The following is an 18961-nucleotide window of genomic DNA, read 5'->3' on the forward strand; positions in this document are numbered from 1 at the left end:
CCTAGTCGTTTATATGTCTTTGTGGTCAGGCTTTGGAGCGCGAGGCGCAGCTGCTAGCATAGACTGGGTGTGAAAGGGACTTGTCAGTATTAATGAGCCTGAAATGGGTGTGGGCCATTTGGAAGAGCATGGCGTTGGAAAGCATGGTGGCGCGGATTGGCATCTGGCGCAGATTGGGAAGCTGGCGCGGATTGAGTGCTTGGTGGGACCGGTGCTAGCAAGGAGGGTGTGTGCGTTTTAGGAAACGTCCAAGCTTGCTATTGCGGGCCCGGCTGCCTTTCTCCACGCACTACTTTGAAAAGGGAGTCCTTCCTTTATTTGGAGTCCTCAAATATCACGCCTATAAAAGGGGTCGTCTTCCTTTTGTTTCACACCTTTGTTTCTTCATACCTTCGCGCTAACAAAGTGGTAAGGCGAGCTAGTATTCCAGGTATGCCTTCCGCGCTCCTTATCAAATTATTTCTTCCTTGTCTTTTTTTTTTTGTTTCGGCGCAAAAACCTAGCTGTAGGCGTGCCTTTTCACGAACTTGTAGAAATATTGTCATTCTGAGTTGGTACGAATCCGTATGAATCTCAGCTGTAGGTATGTTTTGCATGAACTTGTAGTGGAATTTAGGCGCGGATGCTATAGTGATGTTCGTCGTCCCAATTATTGTGCGAAGTAGATGTGCATGAGCATTATTATCCCTTTCCCGTGAAAATTAACATTTAGGGTTTCCCCTTTTTTCTGATATGGCCGTGTGTGATTCCCTTTGGTGAGGCGTGCCCATTCGGCTGGGCGCAAACCCTTTACTGCGCGAAGTGGTGATGTAGAGTCTGTCAGTCCCCATTTTTCTTGCATGAAAAAAAAAAACCTTTGGAATTGCGTTCGGGACGACTCTCTTGTGTCTGATGAAATAATTTCCATTTGGAATTGCGTTCGGGACGACTCTCTTGTGTCTGATGAAATAATTTCCATGTACTCTTCTTCGTATTGCTCTTTTGCAGTTGTCTCGGAGGTGAAATCAGCATAAGAGAATTTTTTTGTTAGGATGTCAACAATTTCTGCCGTGCCGAAGGATGTGGGTAACTCCAAGCCAAGCATAGATGATGAGTTCTTCACAACGTCTGCTATAATTAGAAGAAATTATCCCAATTATGTGTCGATTCTCTTGACAGGTTCTGAAAGTGAAGGAGAGGCTCGGTCGGTTCGTCCAGGAAGTGTAATAAGGTTTTGTATTCAGAGAAAGGAGTACCGCGCTTCCCCTATTAACTTTAAGACTAGTGTAAACCCGTTGCGTCTTCTTGAGAAGTGGACGCGATTTATGCTGAGCCAGAGATGCGTGAGGGCGAGTGATAGGTGTCTAAAACACCTTAATATTTATCTATTATTTATGCTTTCTTTGCTAAGTTTTCTTGTAAATTATGTATCTTATGTTTCTTTTTGAGTATTTAGGTACTTTGGATTCATTTGGAACAAAAGAAGAAGAAACAACGCAAAAGTGTCATCTCATGTGCAACTACTGTTGGTGGCGGATTATTTCTCATTATTTACTTATATTTCTTAATTTTTGTCTGAAAAGCATGTCGGCTTTAGTGATGCAAATTTATGTCTGAAAAGTACGACTGCTTTAGTGATGAAGAGAAATTGTAGAGAATAAGTGGATATGAGAAGTAAGAGACGACTGTTGTTGGTGGAGGAACTCGAACGAAAGAAGGAAATGAGCGGTCATTAAAGCAAGCGGCGGGAATCGTCGTTTGCACAGGCAAGCGTATCGGGAGCATATTGGAGGATAAGGGGCTGTCATTTGGTGGCCTGAATCTAAGTGGTGGTGATTATCTTAATTGGGGTACCTATACAGAGTTGGGTGGATATATCCATTTCCATATTCCTATACAACCCTAGACTTCAGAGAGAATGATTTCTCAATCATTGTTCCTTAATCCAGAGAAAAAGAGCAGCAGCTGCTGCTGTTACTGCTTAGAGATTAGATCGACAGAAATTCAGGGAAAGGGAGAGATGAATTAACAGAGAAACTTGGAGAAGAGAATCAAGATGAAGATGGTCCTGATGTCGCTGTTTCCATCGATTACAGAGAAGAAATTGGAGGTGGTTGTTTCTGTTAATGAATCTGAAGAGAGTTTTGACAGATTTAAGAAAGTTGTGGATAGATGGGAGTTAGGGTTTGATAACAGAGATGAAATCGATGATGAACAAAGAAGATTTGATTGAGTTAGGTCTGACGTTGAAGCTGTAACCAGATCGGGATTGAGATGGAGAATTTGATTGATTTGATATGGAAGAAGCAGTTGATGGTATTTGTTGCTCGAATTACAGAATGGGTTTCGTTCAGTTGAAGATTTCAATGGGGTATTGTGCTGAATTGTTAATGAAGAATCAAAGGAAATTGGTATTGATGCTGGTAGAATTGTGCACTGCAGGGACTGAACTTTTGAGTGATAAATGGAATTTGATGATGATGTGCTCTTGGTGGTGAAGAACAGATGTCGGCTGAAGCCTGGAGTTGCTTTGTCAACTGGGTTCAAGCTGCTAATCAGTCACAACAAATGTTGCTGCTCAACTAAATTGGTGGGTTGATTTTACAGGGTTTTGACTGAATTGTATCAACAACTAGCATGGGCTCAAACTTGTGGCAGTCTGATGGAGTTTATTGAAACTCAGTTGAAAAGAGAGCGTGGTTGTGTATTTGCAGTGACTAATGTGAGCTGTTTGAGAATTTGCATGTCTGTCTGTCAAGGATCTGAGTCAAGGAAATGAAAGAAATGAATGGCTGGAATTCCACTGCTGTGGTGGTGTTTGTGGCCATACATTGCAGGTGAGAGTATGGAGCTACAGATGATGCAAATGGACTGAGCTGCAGAACTGTGGGTGCATCTTAGGGTCTGTGTGGTCAGAGAATGGAGGTGCAACTGAACTGGTGGTGCTGCTGTTATTAAGCTGAATGGATGCAGTTTCAAGTGTTGCAGATGTTGGTGCCGGCATGAAGATTGAAGTGACAAGGAGCTATAGAGAATGCAGCTGATGATGCTGCACTGAGATGGCAGAGTTGCAGTTGTGAATATGTAGATGCAGGTGAAGCTGCAGAAGATGATGTTTGAGTTGCAGTTGGAGCTAGTGGTTGCAGCTCAGATGGTACTGGTGACAAAGTGCAGGGAATTGTGCTGCCACTCAGAGTGCAGATGAAATAGCAGAGAACTGAAGCTGGGAAATGAATGAATGGGTGCAATTGTGATACAGAGAAGACAAAGTGATGCAGTCGATGGAGTTTGAAGCTGAGAAGAATAGCTCAAGTTCAGGGGATTGTGTTGATTGAATTTAAGTTTGCAGAAGTAAGTTGTTGCTGCTATGGGGGAAGTATTCTACTTGAAGCTAAAGAGAGAGCCGCTTTTGTTTACGCTACTAGGGTTTTTTTTGCTTTCATCTTCCTTATTTGATTATTGATTATGATGAACTCTATAGCTATGAGTAACTAAATCTTATATTATTGGTTAAGGATGTAGTCCTATATCTACAACTTGTGCTTGATTAATGCATTAGTTTTCTCTCTTGATTATCGTTCAAATCTTTATTGTTTTAATAATCACATGATTTATGTATTGTGATAGGAATTAGATGTTTGGTTAGTTTAGTGGCCAATTAATTGAACTTGCATCCTTGTCCGTAGCTATTTTAGGGTTTTTCATCAAGCGATAACCCCGAATACAAGAGCATGATATGATTACGGTTTGTAGTGATACACTCTTGTAATCATATGTAGAGTTTGACCTTTATCCGAATTGTCATGCGCAATGTATGACAATTGCATTGATTAGCCTATTTCCAAAACGTAATGCTCCTGGGAATTGAACTTAATTAGCACAAGGAGTTATGTTATTCTTTAGGTAGAATTCACATACGCGGCTCTAATGTGTATGTCGATGAACTTAGGAAATTAATAGATTATCTTGCTCTCTTGATTCTCTAGGCTTTTGATAATAAAAGAGATTAAATTGTAATTTTAATCATGTATGCAAGCACTTGTTTAAGATAGAAGATGAACTCCTTGACCAATATCTTTCTCTCATTGATTACATTCTATTATTTAATTTGCTTTTGATTTAATTCATATTGTTTTTACAAAATCAGAAATCCCCCCAATTGGTTACTTTAAGAAAATTGAATACGTAATAACTACAATTGCCTCTCTGAGGAAACGAACCCTTTCTTATCGTATACTTTAGGAAAGTGAAATTATTTTTGAAGCATACGACATCGATTAAATTTTGGCGCCGTTGCCGGAGAGGCATACAGCTAGTTGTTAAGTTTTTAGTTTCTTATCATCATTTCTGCTTCTGTATTTGCTTTTTGTTTCTTGTTTCGTTTTTCTTACTTGTTTGTGAGAATTATTTTCCAGGTACCTAATCCATGGCTTCTAAAGATTGGAACTATCCAAGGTGCGGGATAGCTACTCGAAGAGGCACACTACTCCAACCAAATCAAGACACGGCGGAAGAACAAGAGTTAGAAATGGAAGAAGAGTTACAACTAGAAGAAGAACAAGAGATTCCGGTTGAACAAGAACCACCTTTTGAAGAAGAAGAAGAAGCAATGGGTGATGCAAATCGTACACTCAAGGACTTGGATTATCACAAGCTGGATACACAACAATGGTGTATTCAAACAAACTCTACTTTTGAGATCAAACCGGTGTTGGTTAGAGAATTACCAAAGTTCCATGGCATGGTGAATGAAGATCCAAACAAGCATCTTATGGAATTCCACACCATTGTCACGGCCATGCTTCCAGCGGATACTGATGCGGATGGTGCAATGTTGAAAGTTTTCCGATTCTCTTTGGAAGATAGTGCTAATGATTGGTTGTATTACTTACCCTCCGGAAGTGTCACAACATGGAATGGGTTGAAGAAAATCTTTTTAGAGAGATATTTTCCAGCATCAAAGGCTACTCAAATTCGCAAGGATATTTGCGGGATGAAGCAAAATGTGGGAGAATCTTTATATGAATGTTGGGAACTACACAAGAGATTGGTGGCAAGCTGTCCTCACCACAAATTCAGTGACGCTATGATAATCCAATACTTCTATGAAGGACTCCAAACAAGTTATAGGAATCTTCTTGACGATGCGGGTGGTGGTGCACTAGTGAACAAAACGGTGGCACAAGCTAGAGAGTTGATTGGGAACATGGAAGCGAACTCGCAACAATTTTCAAGTCGTGGATTGGATGTGCTTCTTAGGAGAGTAAATGAAGTGAGCGAGGTCGAGGAACTTCGTCAACAAATGGGTAACATGACATCAATGATGTAACAAGTTGCAGCTGCGGTGATACCAAGTTCTCTTCAAGGGTATGAAGACGCCAATGAACAAGATAATGTGGTCTTTCCAAATCAATAAAGACGGTATGATCCCTACTCCAATACATACAATCCGGGATGGAGAGATCACCCTAATTTTAGCTATGCCAACAAGTAAGGAGCGGTTCAGTAACCTACTTTCAACCGTCCGAGTGGATTTCAACCACAACAATAACAATTTCAGCAACAAGAATTTCCACAACAACAACAACAACCTCAAAATCAGGGGTCAAGAAGGAGTCATTCATTTCGTCCATTTCCACAAACATTCACCTGCAATGTATGCAAAGAACGGAGAGTACGGTTAAGGAGTTGCAAACTCAAGTTGGTTCTATGGCTATTGAGTTGAACCAGTTGAAGGCACAAAATGGCGGGAAACTCCCTTCTCAACCTATCAACCCAAAATAGGGTGTCAATGCAATTACTTTGAGAAGTGGTACACCACTTGTGAAACCCGAAGTTACTGATTCGGGCAAGGTGGAAACACCAAAGGAACCTGTTTTGGAGGAGAAAAATGAGGATTCTCCCCAAAATTATGAGGTACCTATTTCTAACTCTAAAACTCCGGTTTCTACTTATGTTCCTCCTATACCTTTTCCTCGTAGATTTTCAAAATTCCAAGAAGGCGGAACTAGAAAAAGAGATTTTAGACGTTCTCAAGAAGATCCATGTGAACATACCACTCATAGATGCAATCAATCAAGTTCCAAAGTATGCAAAGGTGTTGAAGGACTTGTGTACCAATAAGCAAAGGCTCAAAGGTAATGAAGTGATAAGTGTGGGGGAGAATGCTTCGGCAATCTTACAACACAAACTACCACTGAAATGCAAGGATCCCGGTAGCTTTGACATTCCAGTCGCAATTGGTAACACCACATTTAACAAAGCTATGTTGGACTTAGGTGCATCCGTTAATGTTATGCCTGCATCTATGTATAACTCACTCGATCTTGGTCCTCTTAAAAAGGATGGAATTGTATTGCAATTAGCCGATCGCTCTAATGTTTACCCAATGGGTATTGTTGAGGATGTTCTTGTACAGGTTAATCAACTAGTATTTCCAGCTGACTTTTGCGTGTTAGAGATGAATGAAGGTTCACCGGACTCATCTCTTCCATTACTACTTGGGCGTCCCTTCATGAAAACGGCGAAAACCATTATTGGTGTGGACAAGGGAACGGTAACTATGGAGTTTGATGGAGAAATAATACGTTTCAACATTTTCGAGACGATGAGATATCCTAGTGATGTCCACTCTTGTTTCTCCATTGCTGTGATGGATACATTGGTGCAAAAAATGTTTGAGTTGAATGGTGTTGATACTTTGGAAACCGTGCTCACTACGCCCATTGATGATGGTTTGGAGTATGGTGATGAGATTAAAGAAACCATTGGTTCTCTTGACTCATTACCAGAAAAATCAGTAATTAAGAATATTTCATATGCTTCTTTACCTTGCAATGATGAAAAGCTTGTGCCTTCTATTGTTAAATCTCCAAAGTTAGAATTGAATCCTCTTCCAAGTCACTTAAAGTACTTGTACTTGGGTAATAACGAAGAATTACCTGTGATTGTTTCTAATGAGCTTAATGAATTACTGGAGCAAAAACTTCTAAGGGTGCTAAGGATGTACAAGACGGCCATAGGATGGACAATTTCCGATATCAAGGGTATAAGCCCTGCCGTTTGTATGCACAAGATCCGATTGGAAGACGATGCAAAGCCTACAAGGGGAGCGCAACGTCGTTTGAACCCTCCCATGATGGAAGTTTTGAAAAAGGAGATACTCAAGCTTTTGGATGTGGGTGTTATCTACCCTGTATCCGATAGCAAGTGGGTAAGCCCGGTACAAGTAGTACCAAAGAAATCAGGTGTGACAGTGGTGGAGAATGATAAGAATGAACTTGTCCCAACTCGTGTGCAAACCGGTTGGAGGGTTTGTATTGATTATATAAAATGGAATGCCACCACTAGGAAGGATCACTTTCCATTACCTTTTATTGATCAAATTCTTGAAAGTTTAGCTGGACATTCTTACTATTGCTTCCTTGATGGCTATTCAGGTTACAATCAGATTGTGATGGCGCCGGAGGATCAAAAGAAAACCACTTTCACTTGTCCTTTCAGTACTTTTGCTTATAAAAGGATGCCTTTTGGCTTATGCAATGCTCCATCTACCTTCCAAATGTGTATGGTAAGTATTTTTTTAGAATATGTTGAAAACATAATCGAAGTCTTCATGGATGACTTTAGTGTCTTTCGTGATTCATTTGACCTTTGCTTGCACAATTTATCATTAATCCTTGAACGGTGTGTTGAACCAAATATTGTGCTAAATTGGGAGAAGTGCCATTTCATGGTAACTCATGGCATAGTTTTAGGCCATATAATATCTTCTAAAGGATTGGAAGTCGATAAATCTAAGATAGACCTTATTCGTGCTCTAAACCCTCCCACTACGGTGAGGGAGATACACTCTTTTCTTGGTCATGCAGGTTTTTATCGTAGATTCATCAAGGAATTTTCCAAGATAGCATCACCACTTCGCAATTTATTGCAAAAATATGTGGTTTTTAACTTTGATGAAAAGTGTGTGGCGGCATTCAATCATTTGAAAGAACTTTTGATTTCAGCCCTTATCATTCAACCACCGGATTGGATCAAGCCTTTTGAGCTCATGTATGATGCAAGTGATTATGCGGTTGGTGCGGTGCTTGGGCAGAGTGTGGGTAAGATACCTCATGCCATTTATTATGCTTCTAGGAAACTCAATGAAGCCCAACAAAAATACACAACCACTGAAAAAGAGTTATTAAATATTGTTTTTGCTTTAGAAAAGTTTTGCTCTTATCTAATCGGTACAAAAATTGTTGTGTTTTCTGATCATGCAGCACTTAGGTACTTGCTTATAAAGAAAGAAGCGAAACCGAGGCTCATACGATGGATTTTTCTCTTGCAAGAATTTTATATAGAGATTAAATACAAGAAAGGAATTGAGAACACCGTTGCGGATCACTTGAGCCGTCTTGCTGTGGACAAGGAAGCTATCCCATTGCGTGAAAGTTTCCCGGATGAGCAACTATTCTCAATTGCCTTTGGAGAACCATGGTACGCTGATATTGTTAATTACTTAGTGTCTAAACAAATCCCAAAGAACTTGTCTCGTGCTGAGAGGGACAAACTTAAGAAGTTAGGAAACCAATACATATGGGATGATCCATACTTATGGAAACATTGTAGTGACCAAGTAATAAGAAGGTGCGTTCCCGAATCAGAATTTAATTCTATCTTGTCTTTTTCCACTCATATGCTTGTGGAGGACACTTTGAGAAGAGAACTCTCAAGGTACTAGAATGTGGTTTCTTTGGCCAACTTTGTTTAAGGATGCACATGCATTTTGTATCACATGTGATAGGTGCCAAAGAACAGGCAATCTAGGTGCTCGAAATCAAATGCCACAAACTATTATTCAATTTGTTGAGGTTTTTGATGTATGGGGAATTGATTTTATGGGCCCTTTTGTCAATTCTAATGGGAATTATTATATCTTGCTTGCTGTGGATTATGTCTCGAAATGGGTGGAAGCTAAGGCCACCCCAACTAATGATTCTAAAGTTGTTTCAGATTTTGTGCAAGCAAATATTTGCAAGGTTTGGAATTCCAAGCTATAATTAGCGATGGAGGCACACTTCAAAAACAGGTTCTTGCAAAACTTGTTAAGGAAGTACAATGTGTCGCATAGGATTGCAACACCCTACCATCCACAAACAAATGGACAAGCCGAGGTTTCTAACCGGGAGGTGAAATCCATTCTAGAGAAGACGGTGAATCCAACAAGGAAAGATTGGAGTATGCGACTTAATGATGCTTTGTGGGCGTATAGAACCGCATACAAGACACCTATTGGGATGTCCCCCTTTAGGCTTGTGTATGGTAAACCTTGTCACTTACCCGTGGAAATTGAGCATAAGGCGTTTTGGGCTATTAAGCAATGCAATATGGAGTTGGATGGTGCTGGAAAGCAAAGGAAGTTGCAACTCCAAGAGTTAGAGGAGATTCGCAATGATGCATTTGAAAGCTCACGAATTTACAAGGAAAAGACGAAGGCATTTCATGATAGTATGATTACAAAGAAACAATTCTGCATTGGGAAGAAAGTGCTTTTGTTTAGTTCTCGCTTGCAATTATTTCCGGGTAAATTAAGGTCACGTTGGATTGGACCTTTTATTGTGACTAATGTGTTTTCTCATTGTGCAGTGGAAATTCGTAGTTTATCTACAGGAAATGAACTTAAAGTAAATGGGCACCGGTTGAAACCATATTATGAGAACTTCTCTTCGGAAGTCGTGGAAGGAGTTAACCTTATGGAAGTACTCCCTCTGGAGGAGCCTTAGCAATCAAGGAGATAGTCGGGCTGATGACTTTAAACCAAGCGCTAAGTGGGAGGAAATCCACCAGTTTTGTATCTTTATCTTTATGTTTTTATTTTTAAGCATTTTATCTTTGTTTTTGCATATTACTTGCGGAATTTCCCACCTTGAAGTTTACTTTGAATTCTACATTGAGGACAATGTAAAGCTTAAGTGTGGGGGAGTATGTTTGTACAGTTAGTTGATTTGATGCCTTTAGTGAAGAAATTAGAAAAACAAAAAAAAAGAAAAAAAGAAAAGAAAAAAAAAAATGATAAACTCCAAAGTCTAGCAACTTGTGCCTTACACTGATGGAAACATCGTGGGTAGGAGTTGGGGACCCATTAGTAGAGTCTATTCATATGAAAAAGAACAAAATATAAGAATAAATAACATGTTAGTTGTCACCATATCTCGGAGTCGTCACCATATCACGTTCTATTTTTATTTTTCCATATTTATCTATTGTTTCTCTAAGTGAATTGGTGGGGCACGAACATCGAATTGTTATCACTGCTAGGATGAAATAGAGTGATTGAGTTACTATAAAAAAAAAAGAGACCGACCAATTGACCAAAAGGAATAAATATGACACTTGGATAAAGCAATATGTGTGTGTTCTCCCTGTCTCCGTCGCCTAAGAAAGCATGGGGTGCAGTATCCAAGGGAACTATCATGTAATCTGCTGACAAGAAACATGCGCTTGGATCCACAAGATCCAATCATGATGTCAATGAAAAAAATTGAAAAAAGGAAAAGAAAAAAAATATTATTATTGTGTTGAATAAAATCGATCGTTGGTTCCCTTGTATATGCCAGTGAATTGATCAAGAATTAAGTTTGTCGACCGCTGGTTCCCTTGTATATGCCAGCTGTGTTGATATTAGAATTCAGACTAGTAGCTCAATCCAATAGTATTTTTAGGTTTGTTTTGGCAGTGACCTTCAGACAGAGATGGGAAACACCGTTCACCTTCGTCAACAGTTCGCCATCATCTACTTTCTATATCCATCTTCTTAATCTTTTCATGTGATTGTGGGTGATTAGATTCCGAGTATTGTGGTTGTGTTCAACTTTCCTAATGAAGCTTTATTACTAATTTATGAATGAATTGGATTTGAAAGTGGATATTTCCTCCTGTAATCATTGATAGTATGCCAAGTACAAAATGGTTAGTGTCATTCACAGATTCTTGACAGGTAGCTGGATTTTGGAAGTAAAAGGTTTTGTGGGTAGACGTCTTGTAAACCTTCATGAGACTATAACTCGTACACTAGGGACACCTAGGGGTTCAAAGGCCTGTTATTCATGTTAAGAGTAACCGTATCCTCAGCGACACGGAGTTGTATTTATGTTTTAGAATTTTTATTGTTTGCTCGAGGACTAGCAAAGTCTAAGTGTGGGAGAATTTGATAGGTGTCTAAAACACCTTAATATTTATCTATTATTTATGCTTTCTTTGCTAAGTTTTTTTATAAATTATGTATCTTATGTTTGTTTTCGAGTATTTAGGTACTTTGGAGTCATTTGGAACAAAAGAAGAAGAAACAACGCAAAAGTGTCATCTCATGTGCAACTGCTGTTGGTTGAGGATTATTTCTCATTATTTGCTTCTATTTCTTAATTTTTGTCTGAAAAGCATGTCGGCTTTAGTGATGCAAATTTATGTCTGAAAAGTACGACTGCTTTAGTGATGAAGGGAAATTGTAGAGAATAAGTGGATATGAGAAGTAAGAGACGACTGTTGTTGGTGGAGGAACTCGAAAGAAGGAAATGAGCGTTCATTTAAAGCAAGCGGGCGGAATCGTCGTTGCACAGGCAAGCGTTATCGGGAGCATATTGGAGGATAAGGGGCTGTCATTTGGTGGCCTGAATCTAAGTGGTGGTGATTATCTTAATTGGGGTACCTTATACAGAGTTGGGTGGATATATCCATTTCCATATTCCTATACAACCCTAGACTTCAGAGAGAATGATTTCTCAATCATTGTTCCTTAATCCAGAGAAAAAGAGCAGCAGCTGCTGCTGTTACTGCTTAGAGATTAGATCGACAGAAATTCAGGGAAAGGGAGAGATGAATTAACAGAGAAACTTGGAGAAGAGAATCAAGATGAAGATGGTCCTGATGTCGCTGTTTCCATCGATTACAGAGAAGAAATTGGAGGTGGTTGTTTCTGTTAATGAATCTGAAGAGAGTTTTGACAGATTTAAGAAAGTTGTGGATAGATGGGAGTTAGGGTTTGATAACAGAGATGAAATCGATGATGAACAAAGAAGATTTGATTGAGTTAGGTCTGACGTTGAAGCTGTAACCAGATCGGGATTGAGATGGAGAATTTGATTGATTTGATATGGAAGAAGCAGTTGATGGTATTTGTTGCTCGAATTACAGAATGGGTTTCGTTCAGTTGAAGATTTCAATGGGGTATTGTGCTGAATTGTTAATGAAGAATCAAAGGAAATTGGTATTGATGCTGGTAGAATTGTGCACTGCAGGGACTGAACTTTTGAGTGATAAATGGAATTTGATGATGATGTGCTCTTGGTGGTGAAGAACAGATGTCGGCTGAAGCCTGGAGTTGCTTTGTCAACTGGGTTCAAGCTGCTAATCAGTCACAACAAATGTTGCTGCTCAACTAAATTGGTGGGTTGATTTTACAGGGTTTTGACTGAATTGTATCAACAACTAGCATGGGCTCAAACTTGTGGCAGTCTGATGGAGTTTATTGAAACTCAGTTGAAAAGAGAGCGTTGTGTATTTGGCAGTGACTAATGTGAGCTGTTTGAGAATTTGCCATGTCTGTCTGTCAAGGATCTGAGTCAAGGAAATGAAAGAAATGAATGGCTGGAATTCCACTGCTGTGGTGGTGTTTGTGGCCATACATTGCAGGTGAGAGTATGGAGCTACAGATGATGCAAATGGACTGAGCTGCAGAACTGTGGGTGCATCTTAGGGTCTGTGTGGTCAGAGAATGGAGGTGCAACTGAACTGGTGGTGCTGCTGTTATTAAGCTGAATGGATGCAGTTTCAAGTGTTGCAGATGTTGGTGCCGGCATGAAGATTGAAGTGACAAGGAGCTATAGAGAATGCAGCTGATGATGCTGCACTGAGATGGCAGAGTTGCAGTTGTGAATATGTAGATGCAGGTGAAGCTGCAGAAGATGATGTTTGAGTTGCAGTTGGAGCTAGTGGTTGCAGCTCAGATGGTACTGGTGACAAAGTGCAGGGAATTGTGCTGCCACTCAGAGTGCAGATGAAATAGCAGAGAACTGAAGCTGGGAAATGAATGAATGGGTGCAATTGTGATACAGAGAAGACAAAGTGATGCAGTCGATGGAGTTTGAAGCTGAGAAGAATAGCTCAAGTTCAGGGGATTGTGTTGATTGAATTTAAGTTTGCAGAAGTAAGTTGTTGCTGCTATGGGGGAAGTATTCTACTTGAAGCTAAAGAGAGAGCCGCTTTTGTTTACGCTACTAGGGTTTTTTTTGCTTTCATCTTCCTTATTTGATTATTGATTATGATGAACTCTATAGCTATGAGTAACTAAATCTTATATTATTGGTTAAGGATGTAGTCCTATATCTACAACTTGTGCTTGATTAATGCATTAGTTTTCTCTCTTGATTATCGTTCAAATCTTTATTGTTTTAATAATCACATGATTTATGTATTGTGATAGGAATTAGATGTTTGGTTAGTTTAGTGGCCAATTAATTGAACTTGCATCCTTGTCCGTAGCTATTTTAGGGTTTTTCATCAAGCGATAACCCCGAATACAAGAGCATGATATGATTACGGTTTGTAGTGATACACTCTTGTAATCATATGTAGAGTTTGACCTTTATCCGAATTGTCATGCGCAATGTATGACAATTGCATTGATTAGCCTATTTCCAAAACGTAATGCTCCTGGGAATTGAACTTAATTAGCGCAAGGAGTTATGTTATTCTTTAGGTAGAATTCACATACGCGGCTCTAATGTGTATGTCGATGAACTTAGGAAACTAATAGATTATCTTGCTCTCTTGATTCTCTAGGCTTTTGATAATAAAAGAGAATAAATTGTAATTTTAATCATGTATGCAAGCACTTGTTTAAGATAGAAGATGAACTCCTTGACCAATATCTTTCTCTCATTGATTACATTCTATTATTTACTTTGCTTTTGATTTAATTCATATTGTTTTTACAAAATCAGAAATCCCCCCAATTGGTTACTTTAAGAAAATTGAATACGTAATAACTACAATTGCCTCTCCGTGGAAATGAACTCTTTCTTATCATATACTTTAGGAAAGTGAAATTATTTTTGACGCATATGACAACGATCAGCCAGCTTAACCAAGGCGCAGATTGTTGATGCTGTTGCGGCTTCCGCAGTTCTTCAGATCAGGAAAGATATTTCGGGCTTGGTTGCTTTTATTTCCAGATGGTGTCCAGACACTCATACAGCCATATGCAGGTGGGGTGAAATGACTATTTCCTTGGAGAGTGTGGCCGCTTTGCTGAATCTTCCAGTATTACGTAGTCTCGATATCAAGTTGTCTGCAGAAGAAGAAGAAATGCATGCCATTCTGGTTGCAAAATCCAAATGATTCGTTCGGCAAGAGAACGAGATAGGAGCTTTCTATGGCTGGTGGGTGTCCCAGTGGTTTCCCGATGAGTTGGAGCCGAATCAGAAGAATAGTCCTCTCCATGTTGCGGCGTTTCTGGTTCTTTGGTTATCCAAAGACATCTTCGACGACGGCTCAGGCAAGAAAGAGATAAGACAAGAACTTATCAAATTTGCCGTAAAGCTGGCGAAAGGTGTCGTTCTCCCTGTTGGATGCCTTTTTCTTGGTTCTCTGTACACGCATCTGGATCAGCTGGTTTCGGATATGCACGCTTCGAATGGTTACATGAAAGTGGATTCGTATGTTCATGCCGCTTTTCTTCAAGCGTGGTTGTGGGAGCATTTCGTAAAGTATGCTCCAAAACCGTTGGCGGTACTCCCTGAGCCTTGGGGTGGCTCCAGAATACTGCGTTGGTCGAATAGGCGTCCAAGGGTTGGTTCGAACCTTGTTAGCTTCCTTGATAATTCGCATACGATCAATTTTTGCCCATGGGCTCCGTTGTATGAGTCCATAACTCAGATCGACACTTTTGCTCGTGCGCCAGGCATGTCTTTATCTTTTAACAAAGCGGATATGAGCGTTGGAGAGATGACGTTTATGCGAAGTTGCGTTCCTGGTCACATACCGTCTTTCTTTCGAGGATCTTGCACAGTGGTATCCTACAACATTGATAGGGCGGCTAGGCATATGGGTTTCGATCAAGGGGTCCCACATGTTTTTTAGCCGGTTGTTCCAGAAGTTTCGTGGCTAACTGTTCTCGATGCTACGGTTCTGGAGACGGGAAAAAGTCTCCCTTTCCTGCTTGCGGAACGAAGTCCATCAACAACCTCTAAGTATAACATATTCTGGCAGGATGAATTTCTTGCTTTTACGGGTTTGTGAATGACGTGGTAGAAAATCGCCACGGTAATCCTTATCCCGCGGTTTTGGCGGAGCATCCACTACTGAGAGATCCTTCTTCACCCAAGCGAAAATCTGTTATCCCGAGTGCATATAGTCCTCGGGCGAAGGAGCGAAGGTTTAGGAATCGTGCAGGCGGTTTCCAGTCAGACTCCTCAGCTCTACCGTCCTTTAGTTCATCCAGCATGCGGGTATGTATGATTTTTCTTCTTGACCTTGATTAGATCGCGTATGTCTTCATTTCTATTATGAATATTTGTCCTTGCATCTCGTCTAGGGTCTCAACAGTACAAAATTTTTCACTAAGCTCGCCACTAGCCGAAAAACGTCCCTCCCTCGGACAGAGGGTGGTGATGTTGAGTATGTCGATGGGGAACCTGGGAAGGATGAAATCTCAGGGTCCGGCGATGGTGAGAGTAATTCTTCCAATAGTAGTGTTGAATCCTCCTCTCTTCGATCTGAAGACGAATCGGTAAGCCACACGTTTTCCCCCTCCCCCCCCCCCCTTTTTGGGAAGTGTCTAATCCGTGGCTTTGCAGGATGAAGCTGATTCTGAGAATGACCCTGAGACGGAGACTGATGGAGATGCAGCTTTGTCTCTAATTGTAGCAGCCGCACCGGGCGATCTTGAGATGGATGTGGATCAAAATGAGAACGTCGTTGCTGTTCAGACAATGAAAAGCACTCCAGTAGCCACATGCACAATTATTGTTGGGAGTCCTTTGTCAGTCGTTGATGTAGTCGCGGGCGCCCTTTTCGATCCCCGTACCTGGCTCCTCATCGGGATCACGTGCTTATTGGAGGATTCAGCGTGCCAGCCAGACACGCAGAATTATATACTAAGATATGGGAGAACCACGACCATATTGTCACAACCAAGCAAATCACTAGTCGGTACGCGTTGTTTAAACGTGTGGAGGAAATTCTGTCTTCGATTGACGACATGCACAACGTGACTGGTGATACTGTTTCTGGGGATGTAATCTCAAGCTGGAGGTTCCATCGTTATATGTGCATGAAATTCGAGTTCAATGCTCCTTGGTTTGTTAAGAGTTTCTCTGAGGTTGAAAAGTTGCTGGCCGAAGCGGTGGAGAATCCTTTCGAGGATACGGTGAAGAAGCAAGAAGCGGAAATCACAAAGTTGTCCAGGTAATTAAAGTTGAAGAGGGCGGGACTTCAAAATGCAAAGTAGGTTCTTGCCAAGAAGAGCAAGCCATTGTTGGAAAACTTCCCCTGACTTTTCTCTGTATTTTCCAGACTTTCGTTTAGGTTCTTCTTTTCTTTTGTTTGAAAGGCACACTGAGTGCTTGGTTTAGAGTCTGACTGATTTTGATAGACAGTTGGTATTTTATGAGGATATTGGGTTATTTTGAAATGAATGGTTTTAATAGTATTACTCTGATTATGACTTGTGAATAGGATATTGTATCTATGAAAGTGTGTATCGGTAATTGTCACAAGATAAGCACAATATGACGGTTTTCGTCGAGAATCCTAAAATAATGAATTGTATATTTCACCCAATCTAGACTTACTCAGTTTTCTGGGTCTCCTAATGAAAAAGGGATCCTCCGTGTGTAAGATCGAGTTTTGTGGGGAAGCACCATGACGATTGTGGAAAGTCCCCTGTCGTTTTGAGTCACTTGATGACTGGATCGTTTGCTTTCGGTTTCTGTGAAGTCCCCAGTCGTCTCTTGCGGTTTGCGACTGGTAACCAGGTTGTCTGGTAGTCGATTTGTGGATCACTGAACAGATCGCTTGCTTCTGCTGTCCTGATGCCTGGATCGAAAAATGAGATCGAGGATTGAAAACTGACATTGTAACCGAAAGATCAACCCTCCCACTGTGGTCGCCAATTGTTTATGGGTGAAAATCGTTTCTGTCGATTTTGGTAATTTCAGTAGGTGAGTGAGAAACAAATCTAAACCCTAAACAAATGTACTGCACGAGAGTACTTTAGATTCTAGAGATCAATCTGTAGAACTCCGACCTAAACCAAGAAATGGACGTTCCTTGCTTCGGAGGAGGAGATGGGCTGGTTTAGAGAGGGAAGCGAAGAGAGTGTTGAGACCAGAGCAGTTATGGAAGAGTAGTACTTGACTTGTATCAGAAGGTGAAAGCTTTGAGAAAGCTAGCAAAGTTGCCTTTCTGAGTATTGTATTTCTCCCTGACCAAAAACTCATTGTCTTGGTGGAAATAGGTAAGACCTATTTATACAAATCTAAGTGAAACGTACTCTGGCCTCGTAAGAAAAATAAACAGATGAGTTAAATGGGAATAGGTGGTAACGCCTGGTATTGATGGAATTTGATGGAATTGATGTTCCATAATGAAAGAGCGTTTCAACATTACTTCCTGCATTTACTAACCGTTTTATTCTTAATACACTGTCTTGAAACGGGCATTTGTGTATGTCGCACGCTGTAAACCGCCAAACCAAAACCCTAAAGAGCATCCCCCAGTTTGTGACATGTATTGATGTCTCGAGTGTTTTCGTAGAAAACGTGTAGCATGTCGCTGGTGTTTGATAAGTTGATCTTGAGAGATGTGTCGGCTCAGTGGCGACCTTCGACGGTCGAGATTTTGCATCTTGAGAGGAATCGTGGCTTTTGATGTAGGCGCGGCATGCCAAAGTGCAAGGGTTGCATGGCATGTTCCGATGGCTTGTGTGTAATGCCTTGGTTGTAGGTTGCGTATCGGGTGAAGGTGACAATGCCAAAATGCAAGTGTTGCATAGCATGTGCCAATGGCGCGCGTAGTGGCTTTGGCCCTAGGTTTGCACGACTTGGCATGCTAGGTCGCAAACGTCGTTTGGAATGTGCCAATGGCGCATGTGGCGCTTGGCATGATAGGTCGCAAGCGTCGCTTGGCATGTGCCGATGGCGCGTGTGGCGGCTTGGCCCTGAGTTTGCACGGCTTGGCATGCTAGGTCGCAAGCGTCGCTTGGCATGTGCTAATGGCGCGTGTGGCGGCTTGGCCCTAGGTTTGCACGGCTTGTCATGCTAGGTCGCAAGCGTCGCTTGGCATGTGCCAATGGCGCGTGTGGTCGTTTGGCCCTAGGTTTGCACGGCTTGGCATGCTAGGTCGCAAGCGTCGCTTGGCATGTGCCAATGGCGCATGTGGCGTCTTGGCCCTAGGTTTGCACGACTTGACATGCTAGGTCGCAAACGTTGCTTGGCATGTGCCAATGGCGCGTGTGGCGGCTTGGCCCTAGGTTTGCGGCTTGGCATGCTAGGTCACAAGTGTCGGCATGTGCCAACGACACATGTGGCGCAATGATTGTGCAACTCGAATTTGGAACGGTTTCCGTGAAGCGCAATGATTGTGCGGCTTTGGTTTTGGCATAATTGCCATGATGCGCAGCGATCGTGCGGCTTGGTTTTGGCATGGTTATCATGATACGCAGCGATTGTGCGGCTTTGGTTTTGGCATATTTGCCATGATGCGCAGCGATCGTGCGGCTTGGTTTTTCCATGGTTGCCATGATGCGCATCGATTGTGCGGCTTTGGTTTTGGCATAGTTGCCATGATGCGCAGTGATTGTGCGACTTTGGTTTTGGCATAGTTGTCATGATGCGCAGCGATCATGCGTCTTGGTTCTGGCATGGTTGCCATGATGCGCAGCGATTGTGCGGCTTTGCTTTTCGCATAATTTCCATGATGGGCAACGATTGTGCGGCTT

The sequence above is a fragment of the Papaver somniferum genome, chromosome 2 (genome assembly GCF_003573695.1).
Source record: "Papaver somniferum cultivar HN1 chromosome 2, ASM357369v1, whole genome shotgun sequence".
NCBI classification, from domain to species: domain Eukaryota; kingdom Viridiplantae; phylum Streptophyta; class Magnoliopsida; order Ranunculales; family Papaveraceae; genus Papaver; species Papaver somniferum.